The sequence below is a fragment of the Sturnus vulgaris genome, chromosome 5 (assembly GCF_052056855.1).
Source record: "Sturnus vulgaris isolate bStuVul1 chromosome 5, bStuVul1.hap1, whole genome shotgun sequence".
NCBI classification, from domain to species: Eukaryota; Metazoa; Chordata; class Aves; order Passeriformes; family Sturnidae; genus Sturnus; species Sturnus vulgaris.
In genome coordinates this window covers 9,488,153-9,494,521 of record NC_142247.1, presented here as the reverse complement: position 1 = coordinate 9,494,521, position 6,369 = coordinate 9,488,153, and the positions used below count along the sequence as shown (strand labels likewise).

At 41.6% G+C, this 6,369-nt stretch overlaps 2 long non-coding RNA genes across 4 annotated transcripts in view; one reads left to right on the top strand and one right to left on the bottom strand.

The window, feature by feature from the left end:
• LOC148223543 (uncharacterized) overlaps positions 1-6,369 on the top strand; it is a 98,428-nt gene that overhangs the window by 75,218 nt on the left and 16,841 nt on the right. The gene's annotated exons all lie outside the window — the stretch shown is intronic.
• LOC148223544 (uncharacterized) lies at positions 1,900-4,544 on the bottom strand. The gene is made up of 3 exons (XR_015803684.1): positions 4,468-4,544; positions 3,802-4,047; positions 1,900-2,719 (listed from the first exon to the last, which is right to left on the bottom strand). It is a non-coding gene; the product is annotated as an uncharacterized LOC148223544 (long non-coding RNA).

Sequence of the window (6,369 nt, the reverse complement as noted above, 5' to 3'; positions counted from 1 at the left end):
TTTTACAGAAAAAAAGTGTCCTGTGCTTGTAGAGGTTTCTTTTGTGTCTTCTTTCAATTTACACTCACACACACACAAACCCTTGGCTCCAAAATTTTGAGATAAAATAGAAAATATTTGAGGCTCAAAGAAGTAAAGTCAGAGATTAATATCTTGGTGTTTTTAAAAACTCACACAAAGCAGATTAGATTTCTTAATGTCCTGCTCAGGAATCATCAATATTTGTGAGCTTGGCCTCATAAAATTTTAGGCTTAATTTGAAAATATATCTGATTATATTCTTCTAAGGGCCTCAGTTTCCCTCAGTCTTAAAATGGACTGTACTTTTATTTCCATTAAGCTACAAGTGCATGATGGTTAACTGGATTTCAAAATGTGTTACTGCACAAGTCTGGGGATGTTCTAGAGGACAGAGATATCCTGACTAAGCAAGTCTTTCTGAAATATGTTTTACCCAGACCAAACTTCTGTTTTCCATCCTTTGGGCTCAGATTTGGACTTTTTTGAATTTTTGGTCACCTCTGCAGGGCTGGACCCTTGGACACCCACAAATTCTAAGCTGCACTGACAAGCACATTGAGCGGCATCCAGGTTAGGAAAGAAATGTGACATTAAAATTCCCCGTGCAGGAATTGCTGTCTGTTCTTCAACAGCCAGCCATGAGAATGTTTCATTTCACATTAATGTGTAAAGGGATGATGGGGGTGAGGGGAGAGCTCTCCATGGCATTTTTTTTTCCATGGGGCTGAGAAATGGGATACAGGAATGAAGGTTAAAGCTGAGACTCCCGAGCTGGGGAAGGAGCTGAGGGCCAGCCCAGGGATGACACGCTTAATGTGAGGCATTCTTCTCGGTGGGAAGACTTTGGCACACATTCCAGAGAGGCTCGAGCTGGCATTGGGACTTGGAAATATCACAGCCCCTCGCACTTTGAGAGGGTACTTAAATCGACACATTGGCGCCCTTCCAGGAATATTACAGCATATTAGTAGAAAGGCAAGGATTTCCTTTCTAAGAAGTCATTGTAATTTTTTGTAATTCAAGACGTAGCCAAAAATGGGCACAAAGTTGCAGTGTATAGCTGCAGCCCTTTATGACTCAGTTTTTCATGCTATATCCAAACAGAGGGACAGGCTGCTGTCAGAACACGCTGGACTTTTTATCCAAGTCTCCCTATTTCGCTTGTCATAACATCCTGGACTCCAGGACATGCTTGAAAGCCACTGCCAGCTGAGTGTCTCCTGTTGCTGGCACCTCCTCATCCCTGTTCCCCTCCACCCAGGAGTCAGGGAAAGCCTGCAGGTATCCACCTTCTTCCCTGACATCTTTGCCACTGCTAACATCAACTCCCACCGCTGGTTTCTGCCAGCATGGGAGGTGAACTCAGGCAGCCCATAAATTTATGCTCCAGTGATTTCCTCTGCTTTATAATTAGACTCCCATTCATTAAATAAATCAAATGCACGTGCTGTCTGCTGGCTCAGGAGTGGCAAAGCAGGTACATGGAAAGCTTGCAGCACTCTCTCCCCTGCTCCCACAGCCAGGCTGCGGGTCCCAGCAAAGGGGAGGCATCCAGGGATTTGCTCTGAGGGGAGCTGCTCCAAAAATTCAGTACAAAATACCAAACTTACAGACACGTCACTGGTGAGATGCTTTCACATGGAAAACCCTTCCACGAAGTGCTGGTGGTTTAGGCAGTCATGGTGCAAAAGATGCAGTCATCACCATCTAGCTGCAGGAATTACCTTTCCGAATGGGAGACAACAGGAGGGACAGTATTTACCCCCTGGCACAAAGCCCATTGGGTGAAGAAATGTCAGGATACCAGAGCAAGAAAAGAGCAGAGTATTCTTGTACACACTAAATATATATTTATTTACAGGAAAAAAAGAAATAAAATAAATGCAAATTTATTTATTTATTAATTTAAACAGTGGCAGGAGTATTATCAATAATTGCTATTTCTGAGCACACGTGTGGGAAGCTGACACTTCACATAGATTCCACTCATATTTGAATAACATCTCTAGTTATTTGAGCAGTATCCAATAATTTCTTGGGCCAAGAAGCAGTTCAGTCACACTAAACTGAAAAATCTCACAGCACCACTTTAATGGGACCCCACAGATGCCAATGCAAATCCTGCATTCTGAATTTTCACAACTGCCAGTGGGACTGGGTTTTGAATATTCTTGGTTTAGTGACCTGTGACACCACGACAGTGCTGTTTCTAAATACCTCCAAACTATCCCAGATAGAGGAATGGCTCACAGGATTAAGAATAATCAGAGAATTATGACAACAGAAAGCCCCTGCCAAACCCCTTGAGGCACTGTACAGTCTAGTTGGAAACAAACTAAAAGACAGTTAAAACCACTTCATAACAAGCTCTTAAATCAAGCTGATAAAAGCAATTAAGTAAACAGCAGGAAGGGAGAAGAACGATTAAAGTGAAGGAAAACATTGGCACAGGGACACATGGGTATAACCTAGACAGGAATACATCTAGGCTGGAAATTTGTTAAGCATTCTGAAGTCTTCAAGGACAGAGATTCTTGCAACAGCTGTTCAGCAGGAGTAAAGGGGAAGTGAGACAATAATCCGAGCAGATTTTAAGGTAGAATTCCATGGATTTTTTACTGGGATTGTACGATGCTTCCTGAGACTGCATAGTTAGTGCTTGGTGACCCTGTGAAATCCTGTTCTCTCTCCTGTAGTTCTAAAGAAAGAAAAACAACAACAACAACAACAAGAAAAAAACAAACCACCAAACCAAAAAAAACCCAAACAAACAACCAAACCCAAAAAACCCACAAAAACGAAATATCCAGATTAAAGCTCCAGAAGACAGTACTGAAGGTATAAGTGTGCATAAATATCCAAAGGGAGGGCTCCGAGCAGGGCCCAGGCTCTGCTCCGGGGGCCCAGCAATGGCACCAGAGCCACGGGCAGGGACTGAGCCCAGGGGGTTCCACCTGCACAGGAGGCACAACTTCTTCCCTGGGCACTGCCTGGGCATTGAACACAGACCAGAGAGGCTGGGGAGTCTCCTCACTGGGGATATTCCAGACCCCTCTGGACACAATCCTGTGCCCTGTGCTCTGGGATGGCCCTGCTGGAGCAGGGAGGTGGCTGATCCAGCTGATCCAACCTCACCCATTCAGTGATTCCTGTGGGATGGGGAAGTTTTGTTAGCCAGGCATCAATGCTCTGGAAGAACTGCTTGGAAAAGAGACCCAGTGCTGGCTCTGTTGCCACTGTGTTGTGTCCCAGCTTGTTGGAAACTCTTCATCTCTCCCGAAGGTTAAGCCCTCCTGAATTCCATCCTTGGGAAGCTCAGAGGGGTAACCCTGCCTGTCAGGCATCACCTTCCTCTTTACTCAGCTCTAATGCTGCAAATCCACCTATTTTGATTTAATGGCTGCTCTGTGCATCTCTCTTCCCTCCCACATCACTCTGCAGAGCTCTTCTCTTCAGCTCCTTCATCTCAGACATTTTCTCTGTGTTGAAGGTCTCCTATAAGAGACTCATTTATTGATATTGCTTAGTTTGCAAATTGCCCAGGAGGATCATCCATCTTCTCTTGCTGGGGTGTTCAATTAGCCTGAATCTTAAGATTATATTTTTCCCCACATTCCCCCATTCTCCTTTTTCCTTCTTTGCCCTCCTCTTCTCCTCCCCTTTGCCCTGTGTCATCTTTCAGGAAGCAATATATTGTGCCCTCCATTTACATCTCTGGCTTCAGCCCATTTGGAAACTGAAATCCCCATTAGAAACAGAGACACAAATGATTAAACAAACCTTAAAGCAGGACCAGGGTGTGGGAAAGTAATTAAATACTCCATAAACGCTGTAAAGCTGTAATGAAACTGCCATCCCATCGAGTCAGTGGCTCGTGGAAGGTGCTGCCCAGGGAAGAATTCAATCCTGGCATTCAGCCACAGGCAGGAATTCCTGCTGGCTTGTTTGTCTGAAGTTGGAGGAACCCTCTGGCCAGTGTCACTGTGGGCACGTGTGGGGCTCAGATCTCTTCGTTAACCTGATTTCCTGCCAGAAAACAGCCAATGCTCTTCTGGAGCTGTAAAGATTCACTTATCCATGGGAGGGATGTTGAGGGGGGAGCTAAATTGTGATGCTCTATACAAATTGCCTTTTAAAGAAGAGGCTTTACATGCCGAAAAACAATAAAATCACTGCTTGACATTCTAAGCAAAACGCAGACATCTCGATAAATTATTCTGGAGATTTAGGCCTGATTTGCCTTTTCTGCTTTTAATTTTGTGGAGTAGGTTGGTATTTGAGTTATTGGACCCCATCAAGTGATTTTTAAAAATACTGAACAGTTCATTGATCTTAAGGCCTACACCTCATAACAGCATCAAATCATGGTGTGCTCTGGCAGTTTTAGCCCTTTTCCTATTGCAGCTGATGGAACCAGGGACCAGGTTATGACTGAAAACCCCAAACCTGCTCTCAGCCTGCTCCAGCAGCACCAGGATTGTGCAACTCTGACTGCATCAGGGCAAAACTTGCATCTACAAAAACTGAAGAGAGAAAAATTCATTGAAATCAATTTTATACTAAAAAGAGGAGAAATTTGTTTTATTATCTAATTTCTTGTGCTTCTCTATACTTATTTTTTTCCTACTATTACATGCTTAAATTAACAGTTTTACTAATTTCTATTTAAACCAGAATAAAAACTGCTTGATATTCCTGCTTCTTTTAGTCTTTTTTGTCTCCCCAAATGAAAACCTTTGAGGCAGAGTGCAAGTGGAAAAATGTAAAATAGACAGAAAAAAAAAGTATCAGAAACTCAGTGATTAAAGCAGTTTTTTCAATAGTCACAAAGGAAATAACGGGATTGACTTCCTAATTAAATGATATTTCATTGCAAGTTTGTTTGTAAGGAAATTTCACCAATAATTGGGAAATAAGCATTTATCCAAAGAGGACCTCTGGAAGGCCTTGGATATCTCTGGATAGCACAGCCAGAGTATCCTTGTGTGAGTACAGCTAAATCACTGCATAAGTGCTCACAAGGATTTGAACCTTTGCAAGTGGGAAATGGACACATGAGGTCAGTGAGGTTTGATATGTTGTGATCTGAGGTGTTTTTTACCGACTAAAGAAATAAATGTTAATGGAGGTGACATTCTCTGAATAATTAACAGAGCCTGGGCTATAGTTTCTAACACTAATTAGAGTCAATTAATTTAAAAAAAAAATTCTTTTTCTTTTCATCTATTGCTTCTTGGCGTATTTTTAATTTCTTGTGACTTTCAATTGCATTTTAAGGACTTTAAAAGGGGCTCCGTTTGGCTTGAAAACGGAATTGTTTTTTATGTAATTCTCTTCTGTTGCCTTATTTCATATTCCTAACTCATTTGGCCAGCTCTAACTCACCCTGACTTCAGAGGTCATCTGGGGAATGGCTGCCAAGCCACGTCACATCACCTAGAATGTGACATGCAACAAAATTCTTCCCATGCCTGTCCTCTCCCACAAACATCTTTTTTCTTTCTGGCATAGCTGCAAGATGCTGCTTTTATGCCAGCAAAGATTCCCTGTGCTAAAATGGGGTTTGTTCAGAACGATTTTTACAGTGCCAGCAGCATCAAACGGCCTGAGCCATTCCCAGCATCTTTCTTTAGTTTTTTGGTTTTATTTTTCATTTTCTTCCCAGTATTCCACATGGATTTTTGTGTCTGCAGCTGTTTAGAATAGTGGTTTTGCAGACACAAAATGAACCTGCTGATTCTTAGATCCCACTTTTTTTCAGGAGACTGAGTTCTAGTTTTATTTATCTAAGCCCTGGTTAGTTTTACATACCCCAAAAGATTTCTTATTTTTAATTGTGTACAATGATACTAAAAATACCAGATTCTTTACTTTTACACCTATCTTGGGTCTTTTATTAGAAATTGATGCTGAACATCAGCCACATCCCCTATCAAAAGGCATTTTGATGGTTGGGCATAGCAATGACTTTTCTTTTGCTACCTGTATGAAATACAGCCCATAAAATGGTGTACTGAATTTCTGGTGTATCACTGTTAATAGTAACTTTATCTGTTGAGGAAGTAATTTCCTGAATCACAACTTTACCTTGCAATAAAAATATACTAGTGCTCCTTCTATTGCAGGATGATTTAACCTGGTCTAAAATCCTCTCACGACAGATACATAATCAGACAAGAAGATTTTACCCGATAAGATATTTTAATTTAAAACCAACAAGTTTTCATGTTGATTTTAAATTAAATCTATAAAAGGATAGATATTATTCCTGAACAAATAAAATATACCCTTTCTGAAACTAGGTAATCAGGCTTTAAGCATCAGTTAAGCCTAGAAGTTGGATTTTGG